A 12,578-nucleotide genomic window follows, 5' to 3' on the forward strand; every position below is an offset into this window, starting at 1 on the left:
TGAACGATGTGTGCGAATGAACGACAGATTACAATGATATGCAAAAATCACCGACAGTGTGTAATTATCAAACTAACGCGGACCTCGACGAGAGCACCCTTAAACTTTCATGACAATCTAATTCAAACAGATCGACAAGAAAATCTGTGTGCTTGTTCGACAAGTTTTAATCATTTGTTTCAAATAAATTGTACTTTTTGTTATATAAATGATACACGAAAATTTTCAGCAGGAATTTATCTTTCAGAATATGTCATAAGAATTAAACAAAATACCACGAGTGAAGAAATATTTACGATTAATGTACAACTTGTCAATTTCACTCGTGCGATTCTTCATCAGAAAACGTGTTGTATTATTTCACAAAAACTAGATTGTGCCGTAAAAATGATATAAATTTGTAGTAAAATCATTTCTTTATATGTTTTTGCTTTCAGATATACACAGAAATAAAGAGACTTCCCAGAAATTTAGATTTTGCCTTCGATATGAAAGCACACAAAGATGGCAAACTTCGAAACCGGGACTTCCTTGACCGAGATGAAAGACGTTTCAAATATTCGAAGTTTTTACTGGAACTTTACAAACTATAATTATTATTTATTGTTTATTATTTGTTTTTGCTATAATGAATTTTTGCTAATTAGAATCCTTTCAGAAAAAATGTGAATCATATAAGCCCTGGTCAAAAAGAAAGAGGCGATTTCAAATGACGACAAATGGCGGATACCATATTATCACAGACGACCTTTCAAAGACCTAATTTAAAAATATATATATAGCCACATGCATGTGTAAGGAGTGGAATTCTTAAGTGTATATAACTTGACGTGCATGTATTTCACTTAAAAATATTTCAACATGCAGATGGGTATTGAAAACTAAATAAATTTATGAATGATTTATTTTCTGTTTTCTTCATTGATAGCTAAATACATTGAATATTACATCCAAATAAATTAGTAAAAAAAATATTGAACCATTATGTTTGGTAGGAATACAAAATTATACGTAAAAAAATGTCTACAACACCCGGTATTCCCAGGCGGTCACCCATCCAAGTACTAACCGGGCTCGACGTTGCTTAACTTCGGTGATCGGACGAGAACCGGTGTTTTCAACGTGATATGGTCGTAGACACAGAAGTGTTAAAATTTTTGATATATAAGGTTAGGTAGTAGCATTTTTGTCAAAAATTTATATATAATATTTTTTTTCAGAAGCAAAACTTTACACTAATTATATGTTTGTTAGAAATGCAAAATTATAAGAACACAAAAAATGTCTACAACACCCGGTATTCCCAGGCGGTCACCCATCCAAGTACTAACCGGGCTCGACGTTGCTTAACTTCGGTGATCGGACGAGAACCGGTGTTTTCAACGTGATATGGTCGTAGACACAGAAGTGTTAAATTTTTTGATATATAAAGTTAGGAAGTAGCAATTTTGAACAGATCAAGAATTTGTATAAAAAGATTTTTTTTCGGGTTTAAGATAGAAGCAAAACTAAATATTTACTGCACGATCCAGAGTGGAAGATAGTAAAACTTAGCAAGTTCACATGTAGTAGAAATAAATTGCAGAGAAGAAAGAGAGATTTAGAAAATGGAACAAGCTATATTTTATTTGTGACTAATACCATGCAACAATTTCAGATTCTTTTTGAAAAATTTTGGTAGCCCTTAAAAGGGCTGTTTAAGCTTTAAAAGCATCATGCTTCCTTCATTTACTTCTTCTTTGGTGTCTTTGCCTTCTTTGGTTTAGCTGCAGCCTTTGTCTTCTTGGGAGATTTTGTGGCTTTCTTTGCAGATTTGGCAGCAGGTTTTGCAGCAGGTTTCTTTGCAGCTGGCTTCTTTGCTTTTGGTTTAGCTGCTTTCTTTTCACCTGCTGGTTTCTTTGCTGCAGGTTTCTTTGCGGCAGTCTTTTTGGTAGGTGTCTTTGCCTTCTTTGGCTTGGCTGTTTTAGGTTTAACTACTTTCTTTGCTGGTTTCTTAGCTGGTTTAGCTACTTCCCCAATCTTAAAGCTTCCAGAAGCGCCGGTACCCTTCGACTGTTTCAAGCTATTGCTCTTCACTCCTGATTTCAGAGCTAACTTCAAGTGAGTGTTGACTGTTTTTGCATCGCTACCAACGCTGAAGTTTGCTAAGATATACTTGAGGATGGCTTGACGGCTGGAGCCTCCACGCTCTTTCAAAGCAGATATAGCCTTTCCGACCATCTCGCTGTATTTTGGATGAGTAGCTACTTTCTTTGGTTTAGCTGCAGCTTTCTTCTTTGGTGACTTAGCTGGGGTCTTTACTACTGGTGCTGGTGCGTCAGACATTTTGCGGCTTTGGTTGTTGAACGATGTGTGCGAATGAACGACAGATTACAATGATATGCAAAAATCACCGACAGTGTGTAATTATCAAACTAACGCGGACCTCGACGAGAGCACCCTTAAACTTTCATGACAATCTAATTCAAACAGATCGACAAGAAAATCTGTGTGCTTGTTCGACAAGTTTTAATCATTTGTTTCAAATAAATTGTACTTTTTGTTATATAAATGATACACGAAAATTTTCAGCAGGAATTTATCTTTCAGAATATGTCATAAGAATTAAACAAAATACCACGAGTGAAGAAATATTTACGATTAATGTACAACTTGTCAATTTCACTCGTGCGATTCTTCATCAGAAAACGTGTTGTATTATTTCACAAAAACTAGATTGTGCCGTAAAAATGATATAAATTTGTAGTAAAATCATTTCTTTATATGTTTTTGCTTTCAGATATACACAGAAATAAAGAGACTTCCCAGAAATTTAGATTTTGCCTTCGATATGAAAGCACACAAAGATGGCAAACTTCGAAACCGGGACTTCCTTGACCGAGATGAAAGACGTTTCAAATATTCGAAGTTTTTACTGGAACTTTACAAACTATAATTATTATTTATTGTTTATTATTTGTTTTTGCTATAATGAATTTTTGCTAATTAGAATCCTTTCAGAAAAAATGTGAATCATATAAGCCCTGGTCAAAAAGAAAGAGGCGATTTCAAATGACGACAAATGGCGGATACCATATTATCACAGACGACCTTTCAAAGACCTAATTTAAAAATATATATATAGCCACATGCATGTGTAAGGAGTGGAATTCTTAAGTGTATATAACTTGACGTGCATGTATTTCACTTAAAAATATTTCAACATGCAGATGGGTATTGAAAACTAAATAAATTTATGAATGATTTATTTTCTGTTTTCTTCATTGATAGCTAAATACATTGAATATTACATCCAAATAAATTAGTAAAAAAAATATTGAACCATTATGTTTGGTAGGAATACAAAATTATACGTAAAAAAATGTCTACAACACCCGGTATTCCCAGGCGGTCACCCATCCAAGTACTAACCGGGCTCGACGTTGCTTAACTTCGGTGATCGGACGAGAACCGGTGTTTTCAACGTGATATGGTCGTAGACACAGAAGTGTTAAAATTTTTGATATATAAGGTTAGGTAGTAGCATTTTTGTCAAAAATTTATATATAATATTTTTTTTCAGAAGCAAAACTTTACACTAATTATATGTTTGTTAGAAATGCAAAATTATAAGAACACAAAAAATGTCTACAACACCCGGTATTCCCAGGCGGTCACCCATCCAAGTACTAACCGGGCTCGACGTTGCTTAACTTCGGTGATCGGACGAGAACCGGTGTTTTCAACGTGATATGGTCGTAGACACAGAAGTGTTAAATTTTTTGATATATAAAGTTAGGAAGTAGCAATTTTGAACAGATCAAGAATTTGTATAAAAAGATTTTTTTTCGGGTTTAAGATAGAAGCAAAACTAAATATTTACTGCACGATCCAGAGTGGAAGATAGTAAAACTTAGCAAGTTCACATGTAGTAGAAATAAATTGCAGAGAAGAAAGAGAGATTTAGAAAATGGAACAAGCTATATTTTATTTGTGACTAATACCATGCAACAATTTCAGATTCTTTTTGAAAAATTTTGGTAGCCCTTAAAAGGGCTGTTTAAGCTTTAAAAGCATCATGCTTCCTTCATTTACTTCTTCTTTGGTGTCTTTGCCTTCTTTGGTTTAGCTGCAGCCTTTGTCTTCTTGGGAGATTTTGTGGCTTTCTTTGCAGATTTGGCAGCAGGTTTTGCAGCAGGTTTCTTTGCAGCTGGCTTCTTTGCTTTTGGTTTAGCTGCTTTCTTTTCACCTGCTGGTTTCTTTGCTGCAGGTTTCTTTGCGGCAGTCTTTTTGGTAGGTGTCTTTGCCTTCTTTGGCTTGGCTGCTTTAGGTTTAACTACTTTCTTTGCTGGTTTCTTAGCTGGTTTAGCTACTTCCCCAATCTTAAAGCTTCCAGAAGCGCCGGTACCCTTCGACTGTTTCAAGCTATTGCTCTTCACTCCTGATTTCAGAGCTAACTTCAAGTGAGTGTTGACTGTTTTTGCATCGCTACCAACGCTGAAGTTTGCTAAGATATACTTGAGGATGGCTTGACGGCTGGAGCCTCCACGCTCTTTCAAAGCAGATATAGCCTTTCCGACCATCTCGCTGTATTTTGGATGAGTAGCTACTTTCTTTGGTTTAGCTGCAGCTTTCTTCTTTGGTGACTTAGCTGGGGTCTTTACTACTGGTGCTGGTGCGTCAGACATTTTGCGGCTTTGGTTGTTGAACGATGTGTGCGAATGAACGACAGATTACAATGATATGCAAAAATCACCGACAGTGTGTAATTATCAAACTAACGCGGACCTCGACGAGAGCACCCTTAAACTTTCATGACAATCTAATTCAAACAGATCGACAAGAAAATCTGTGTGCTTGTTCGACAAGTTTTAATCATTTGTTTCAAATAAATTGTACTTTTTGTTATATAAATGATACACGAAAATTTTCAGCAGGAATTTATCTTTCAGAATATGTCATAAGAATTAAACAAAATACCACGAGTGAAGAAATATTTACGATTAATGTACAACTTGTCAATTTCACTCGTGCGATTCTTCATCAGAAAACGTGTTGTATTATTTCACAAAAACTAGATTGTGCCGTAAAAATGATATAAATTTGTAGTAAAATCATTTCTTTATATGTTTTTGCTTTCAGATATACACAGAAATAAAGAGACTTCCCAGAAATTTAGATTTTGCCTTCGATATGAAAGCACACAAAGATGGCAAACTTCGAAACCGGGACTTCCTTGACCGAGATGAAAGACGTTTCAAATATTCGAAGTTTTTACTGGAACTTTACAAACTATAATTATTATTTATTGTTTATTATTTGTTTTTGCTATAATGAATTTTTGCTAATTAGAATCCTTTCAGAAAAAATGTGAATCATATAAGCCCTGGTCAAAAAGAAAGAGGCGATTTCAAATGACGACAAATGGCGGATACCATATTATCACAGACGACCTTTCAAAGACCTAATTTAAAAATATATATATAGCCACATGCATGTGTAAGGAGTGGAATTCTTAAGTGTATATAACTTGACGTGCATGTATTTCACTTAAAAATATTTCAACATGCAGATGGGTATTGAAAACTAAATAAATTTATGAATGATTTATTTTCTGTTTTCTTCATTGATAGCTAAATACATTGAATATTACATCCAAATAAATTAGTAAAAAAAATATTGAACCATTATGTTTGGTAGGAATACAAAATTATACGTAAAAAAATGTCTACAACACCCGGTATTCCCAGGCGGTCACCCATCCAAGTACTAACCGGGCTCGACGTTGCTTAACTTCGGTGATCGGACGAGAACCGGTGTTTTCAACGTGATATGGTCGTAGACACAGAAGTGTTAAAATTTTTGATATATAAGGTTAGGTAGTAGCATTTTTGTCAAAAATTTATATATAATATTTTTTTTCAGAAGCAAAACTTTACACTAATTATATGTTTGTTAGAAATGCAAAATTATAAGAACACAAAAAATGTCTACAACACCCGGTATTCCCAGGCGGTCACCCATCCAAGTACTAACCGGGCTCGACGTTGCTTAACTTCGGTGATCGGACGAGAACCGGTGTTTTCAACGTGATATGGTCGTAGACACAGAAGTGTTAAATTTTTTGATATATAAAGTTAGGAAGTAGCAATTTTGAACAGATCAAGAATTTGTATAAAAAGATTTTTTTTCGGGTTTAAGATAGAAGCAAAACTAAATATTTACTGCACGATCCAGAGTGGAAGATAGTAAAACTTAGCAAGTTCACATGTAGTAGAAATAAATTGCAGAGAAGAAAGAGAGATTTAGAAAATGGAACAAGCTATATTTTATTTGTGACTAATACCATGCAACAATTTCAGATTCTTTTTGAAAAATTTTGGTAGCCCTTAAAAGGGCTGTTTAAGCTTTAAAAGCATCATGCTTCCTTCATTTACTTCTTCTTTGGTGTCTTTGCCTTCTTTGGTTTAGCTGCAGCCTTTGTCTTCTTGGGAGATTTTGTGGCTTTCTTTGCAGATTTGGCAGCAGGTTTTGCAGCAGGTTTCTTTGCAGCTGGCTTCTTTGCTTTTGGTTTAGCTGCTTTCTTTTCACCTGCTGGTTTCTTTGCTGCAGGTTTCTTTGCGGCAGTCTTTTTGGTAGGTGTCTTTGCCTTCTTTGGCTTGGCTGCTTTAGGTTTAACTACTTTCTTTGCTGGTTTCTTAGCTGGTTTAGCTACTTCCCCAATCTTAAAGCTTCCAGAAGCGCCGGTACCCTTCGACTGTTTCAAGCTATTGCTCTTCACTCCTGATTTCAGAGCTAACTTCAAGTGAGTGTTGACTGTTTTTGCATCGCTACCAACGCTGAAGTTTGCTAAGATATACTTGAGGATGGCTTGACGGCTGGAGCCTCCACGCTCTTTCAAAGCAGATATAGCCTTTCCGACCATCTCGCTGTATTTTGGATGAGTAGCTACTTTCTTTGGTTTAGCTGCAGCTTTCTTCTTTGGTGACTTAGCTGGGGTCTTTACTACTGGTGCTGGTGCGTCAGACATTTTGCGGCTTTGGTTGTTGAACGATGTGTGCGAATGAACGACAGATTACAATGATATGCAAAAATCACCGACAGTGTGTAATTATCAAACTAACGCGGACCTCGACGAGAGCACCCTTAAACTTTCATGACAATCTAATTCAAACAGATCGACAAGAAAATCTGTGTGCTTGTTCGACAAGTTTTAATCATTTGTTTCAAATAAATTGTACTTTTTGTTATATAAATGATACACGAAAATTTTCAGCAGGAATTTATCTTTCAGAATATGTCATAAGAATTAAACAAAATACCACGAGTGAAGAAATATTTACGATTAATGTACAACTTGTCAATTTCACTCGTGCGATTCTTCATCAGAAAACGTGTTGTATTATTTCACAAAAACTAGATTGTGCCGTAAAAATGATATAAATTTGTAGTAAAATCATTTCTTTATATGTTTTTGCTTTCAGATATACACAGAAATAAAGAGACTTCCCAGAAATTTAGATTTTGCCTTCGATATGAAAGCACACAAAGATGGCAAACTTCGAAACCGGGACTTCCTTGACCGAGATGAAAGACGTTTCAAATATTCGAAGTTTTTACTGGAACTTTACAAACTATAATTATTATTTATTGTTTATTATTTGTTTTTGCTATAATGAATTTTTGCTAATTAGAATCCTTTCAGAAAAAATGTGAATCATATAAGCCCTGGTCAAAAAGAAAGAGGCGATTTCAAATGACGACAAATGGCGGATACCATATTATCACAGACGACCTTTCAAAGACCTAATTTAAAAATATATATATAGCCACATGCATGTGTAAGGAGTGGAATTCTTAAGTGTATATAACTTGACGTGCATGTATTTCACTTAAAAATATTTCAACATGCAGATGGGTATTGAAAACTAAATAAATTTATGAATGATTTATTTTCTGTTTTCTTCATTGATAGCTAAATACATTGAATATTACATCCAAATAAATTAGTAAAAAAAATATTGAACCATTATGTTTGGTAGGAATACAAAATTATACGTAAAAAAATGTCTACAACACCCGGTATTCCCAGGCGGTCACCCATCCAAGTACTAACCGGGCTCGACGTTGCTTAACTTCGGTGATCGGACGAGAACCGGTGTTTTCAACGTGATATGGTCGTAGACACAGAAGTGTTAAAATTTTTGATATATAAGGTTAGGTAGTAGCATTTTTGTCAAAAATTTATATATAATATTTTTTTTCAGAAGCAAAACTTTACACTAATTATATGTTTGTTAGAAATGCAAAATTATAAGAACACAAAAAATGTCTACAACACCCGGTATTCCCAGGCGGTCACCCATCCAAGTACTAACCGGGCTCGACGTTGCTTAACTTCGGTGATCGGACGAGAACCGGTGTTTTCAACGTGATATGGTCGTAGACACAGAAGTGTTAAATTTTTTGATATATAAAGTTAGGAAGTAGCAATTTTGAACAGATCAAGAATTTGTATAAAAAGATTTTTTTTCGGGTTTAAGATAGAAGCAAAACTAAATATTTACTGCACGATCCAGAGTGGAAGATAGTAAAACTTAGCAAGTTCACATGTAGTAGAAATAAATTGCAGAGAAGAAAGAGAGATTTAGAAAATGGAACAAGCTATATTTTATTTGTGACTAATACCATGCAACAATTTCAGATTCTTTTTGAAAAATTTTGGTAGCCCTTAAAAGGGCTGTTTAAGCTTTAAAAGCATCATGCTTCCTTCATTTACTTCTTCTTTGGTGTCTTTGCCTTCTTTGGTTTAGCTGCAGCCTTTGTCTTCTTGGGAGATTTTGTGGCTTTCTTTGCAGATTTGGCAGCAGGTTTTGCAGCAGGTTTCTTTGCAGCTGGCTTCTTTGCTTTTGGTTTAGCTGCTTTCTTTTCACCTGCTGGTTTCTTTGCTGCAGGTTTCTTTGCGGCAGTCTTTTTGGTAGGTGTCTTTGCCTTCTTTGGCTTGGCTGCTTTAGGTTTAACTACTTTCTTTGCTGGTTTCTTAGCTGGTTTAGCTACTTCCCCAATCTTAAAGCTTCCAGAAGCGCCGGTACCCTTCGACTGTTTCAAGCTATTGCTCTTCACTCCTGATTTCAGAGCTAACTTCAAGTGAGTGTTGACTGTTTTTGCATCGCTACCAACGCTGAAGTTTGCTAAGATATACTTGAGGATGGCTTGACGGCTGGAGCCTCCACGCTCTTTCAAAGCAGATATAGCCTTTCCGACCATCTCGCTGTATTTTGGATGAGTAGCTACTTTCTTTGGTTTAGCTGCAGCTTTCTTCTTTGGTGACTTAGCTGGGGTCTTTACTACTGGTGCTGGTGCGTCAGACATTTTGCGGCTTTGGTTGTTGAACGATGTGTGCGAATGAACGACAGATTACAATGATATGCAAAAATCACCGACAGTGTGTAATTATCAAACTAACGCGGACCTCGACGAGAGCACCCTTAAACTTTCATGACAATCTAATTCAAACAGATCGACAAGAAAATCTGTGTGCTTGTTCGACAAGTTTTAATCATTTGTTTCAAATAAATTGTACTTTTTGTTATATAAATGATACACGAAAATTTTCAGCAGGAATTTATCTTTCAGAATATGTCATAAGAATTAAACAAAATACCACGAGTGAAGAAATATTTACGATTAATGTACAACTTGTCAATTTCACTCGTGCGATTCTTCATCAGAAAACGTGTTGTATTATTTCACAAAAACTAGATTGTGCCGTAAAAATGATATAAATTTGTAGTAAAATCATTTCTTTATATGTTTTTGCTTTCAGATATACACAGAAATAAAGAGACTTCCCAGAAATTTAGATTTTGCCTTCGATATGAAAGCACACAAAGATGGCAAACTTCGAAACCGGGACTTCCTTGACCGAGATGAAAGACGTTTCAAATATTCGAAGTTTTTACTGGAACTTTACAAACTATAATTATTATTTATTGTTTATTATTTGTTTTTGCTATAATGAATTTTTGCTAATTAGAATCCTTTCAGAAAAAATGTGAATCATATAAGCCCTGGTCAAAAAGAAAGAGGCGATTTCAAATGACGACAAATGGCGGATACCATATTATCACAGACGACCTTTCAAAGACCTAATTTAAAAATATATATATAGCCACATGCATGTGTAAGGAGTGGAATTCTTAAGTGTATATAACTTGACGTGCATGTATTTCACTTAAAAATATTTCAACATGCAGATGGGTATTGAAAACTAAATAAATTTATGAATGATTTATTTTCTGTTTTCTTCATTGATAGCTAAATACATTGAATATTACATCCAAATAAATTAGTAAAAAAAATATTGAACCATTATGTTTGGTAGGAATACAAAATTATACGTAAAAAAATGTCTACAACACCCGGTATTCCCAGGCGGTCACCCATCCAAGTACTAACCGGGCTCGACGTTGCTTAACTTCGGTGATCGGACGAGAACCGGTGTTTTCAACGTGATATGGTCGTAGACACAGAAGTGTTAAAATTTTTGATATATAAGGTTAGGTAGTAGCATTTTTGTCAAAAATTTATATATAATATTTTTTTTCAGAAGCAAAACTTTACACTAATTATATGTTTGTTAGAAATGCAAAATTATAAGAACACAAAAAATGTCTACAACACCCGGTATTCCCAGGCGGTCACCCATCCAAGTACTAACCGGGCTCGACGTTGCTTAACTTCGGTGATCGGACGAGAACCGGTGTTTTCAACGTGATATGGTCGTAGACACAGAAGTGTTAAATTTTTTGATATATAAAGTTAGGAAGTAGCAATTTTGAACAGATCAAGAATTTGTATAAAAAGATTTTTTTTCGGGTTTAAGATAGAAGCAAAACTAAATATTTACTGCACGATCCAGAGTGGAAGATAGTAAAACTTAGCAAGTTCACATGTAGTAGAAATAAATTGCAGAGAAGAAAGAGAGATTTAGAAAATGGAACAAGCTATATTTTATTTGTGACTAATACCATGCAACAATTTCAGATTCTTTTTGAAAAATTTTGGTAGCCCTTAAAAGGGCTGTTTAAGCTTTAAAAGCATCATGCTTCCTTCATTTACTTCTTCTTTGGTGTCTTTGCCTTCTTTGGTTTAGCTGCAGCCTTTGTCTTCTTGGGAGATTTTGTGGCTTTCTTTGCAGATTTGGCAGCAGGTTTTGCAGCAGGTTTCTTTGCAGCTGGCTTCTTTGCTTTTGGTTTAGCTGCTTTCTTTTCACCTGCTGGTTTCTTTGCTGCAGGTTTCTTTGCGGCAGTCTTTTTGGTAGGTGTCTTTGCCTTCTTTGGCTTGGCTGCTTTAGGTTTAACTACTTTCTTTGCTGGTTTCTTAGCTGGTTTAGCTACTTCCCCAATCTTAAAGCTTCCAGAAGCGCCGGTACCCTTCGACTGTTTCAAGCTATTGCTCTTCACTCCTGATTTCAGAGCTAACTTCAAGTGAGTGTTGACTGTTTTTGCATCGCTACCAACGCTGAAGTTTGCTAAGATATACTTGAGGATGGCTTGACGGCTGGAGCCTCCACGCTCTTTCAAAGCAGATATAGCCTTTCCGACCATCTCGCTGTATTTTGGATGAGTAGCTACTTTCTTTGGTTTAGCTGCAGCTTTCTTCTTTGGTGACTTAGCTGGGGTCTTTACTACTGGTGCTGGTGCGTCAGACATTTTGCGGCTTTGGTTGTTGAACGATGTGTGCGAATGAACGACAGATTACAATGATATGCAAAAATCACCGACAGTGTGTAATTATCAAACTAACGCGGACCTCGACGAGAGCACCCTTAAACTTTCATGACAATCTAATTCAAACAGATCGACAAGAAAATCTGTGTGCTTGTTCGACAAGTTTTAATCATTTGTTTCAAATAAATTGTACTTTTTGTTATATAAATGATACACGAAAATTTTCAGCAGGAATTTATCTTTCAGAATATGTCATAAGAATTAAACAAAATACCACGAGTGAAGAAATATTTACGATTAATGTACAACTTGTCAATTTCACTCGTGCGATTCTTCATCAGAAAACGTGTTGTATTATTTCACAAAAACTAGATTGTGCCGTAAAAATGATATAAATTTGTAGTAAAATCATTTCTTTATATGTTTTTGCTTTCAGATATACACAGAAATAAAGAGACTTCCCAGAAATTTAGATTTTGCCTTCGATATGAAAGCACACAAAGATGGCAAACTTCGAAACCGGGACTTCCTTGACCGAGATGAAAGACGTTTCAAATATTCGAAGTTTTTACTGGAACTTTACAAACTATAATTATTATTTATTGTTTATTATTTGTTTTTGCTATAATGAATTTTTGCTAATTAGAATCCTTTCAGAAAAAATGTGAATCATATAAGCCCTGGTCAAAAAGAAAGAGGCGATTTCAAATGACGACAAATGGCGGATACCATATTATCACAGACGACCTTTCAAAGACCTAATTTAAAAATATATATATAGCCACATGCATGTGTAAGGAGTGGAATTCTTAAGTGTATATAACTTGACGTGCATGTATTTCACTTAAAAATATTTCAACATGCAGA

At 35.2% G+C, this 12,578-nt stretch overlaps 10 non-coding genes across 10 annotated transcripts; all 10 read right to left on the reverse strand.

Annotated features, from left to right (window-relative positions):
* Positions 1 to 1,020: 1,020 nt before the first annotated feature.
* On the reverse strand, positions 1,021 to 1,139 carry LOC134700990 (5S ribosomal RNA). The gene has a single exon (XR_010104004.1). It is a non-coding gene; the product is annotated as a 5S ribosomal RNA (ribosomal RNA).
* A 143-nt stretch (positions 1,140 to 1,282) lies between these two features.
* On the reverse strand, positions 1,283 to 1,401 carry LOC134700995 (5S ribosomal RNA). Its single transcript, XR_010104005.1, has one exon. It is a non-coding gene; the product is annotated as a 5S ribosomal RNA (ribosomal RNA).
* A 1,961-nt stretch (positions 1,402 to 3,362) lies between these two features.
* Positions 3,363 to 3,481, reverse strand: LOC134700998 (5S ribosomal RNA). Its single transcript, XR_010104008.1, has one exon. It is a non-coding gene; the product is annotated as a 5S ribosomal RNA (ribosomal RNA).
* A 143-nt stretch (positions 3,482 to 3,624) lies between these two features.
* Positions 3,625 to 3,743, reverse strand: LOC134701006 (5S ribosomal RNA). The gene has a single exon (XR_010104009.1). It is a non-coding gene; the product is annotated as a 5S ribosomal RNA (ribosomal RNA).
* Positions 3,744 to 5,704: 1,961 nt separating this feature from the next.
* On the reverse strand, positions 5,705 to 5,823 carry LOC134701013 (5S ribosomal RNA). Its single transcript, XR_010104011.1, has one exon. It is a non-coding gene; the product is annotated as a 5S ribosomal RNA (ribosomal RNA).
* Positions 5,824 to 5,966: 143 nt separating this feature from the next.
* LOC134701019 (5S ribosomal RNA) lies at positions 5,967 to 6,085 on the reverse strand. The gene has a single exon (XR_010104014.1). It is a non-coding gene; the product is annotated as a 5S ribosomal RNA (ribosomal RNA).
* A 1,961-nt stretch (positions 6,086 to 8,046) lies between these two features.
* LOC134701034 (5S ribosomal RNA) lies at positions 8,047 to 8,165 on the reverse strand. Its single transcript, XR_010104019.1, has one exon. It is a non-coding gene; the product is annotated as a 5S ribosomal RNA (ribosomal RNA).
* Positions 8,166 to 8,308: 143 nt separating this feature from the next.
* LOC134701041 (5S ribosomal RNA) lies at positions 8,309 to 8,427 on the reverse strand. The gene has a single exon (XR_010104020.1). It is a non-coding gene; the product is annotated as a 5S ribosomal RNA (ribosomal RNA).
* Positions 8,428 to 10,388: 1,961 nt separating this feature from the next.
* LOC134701048 (5S ribosomal RNA) lies at positions 10,389 to 10,507 on the reverse strand. Its single transcript, XR_010104021.1, has one exon. It is a non-coding gene; the product is annotated as a 5S ribosomal RNA (ribosomal RNA).
* Positions 10,508 to 10,650: 143 nt separating this feature from the next.
* Positions 10,651 to 10,769, reverse strand: LOC134701055 (5S ribosomal RNA). Its single transcript, XR_010104024.1, has one exon. It is a non-coding gene; the product is annotated as a 5S ribosomal RNA (ribosomal RNA).
* Between the last annotated feature and the right edge of the window lie 1,809 nt (positions 10,770 to 12,578).

This window comes from Mytilus trossulus, chromosome 1 (genome assembly GCF_036588685.1).
Source record: "Mytilus trossulus isolate FHL-02 chromosome 1, PNRI_Mtr1.1.1.hap1, whole genome shotgun sequence".
Classification (NCBI taxonomy): Eukaryota; Metazoa; Mollusca; class Bivalvia; order Mytilida; family Mytilidae; genus Mytilus; species Mytilus trossulus.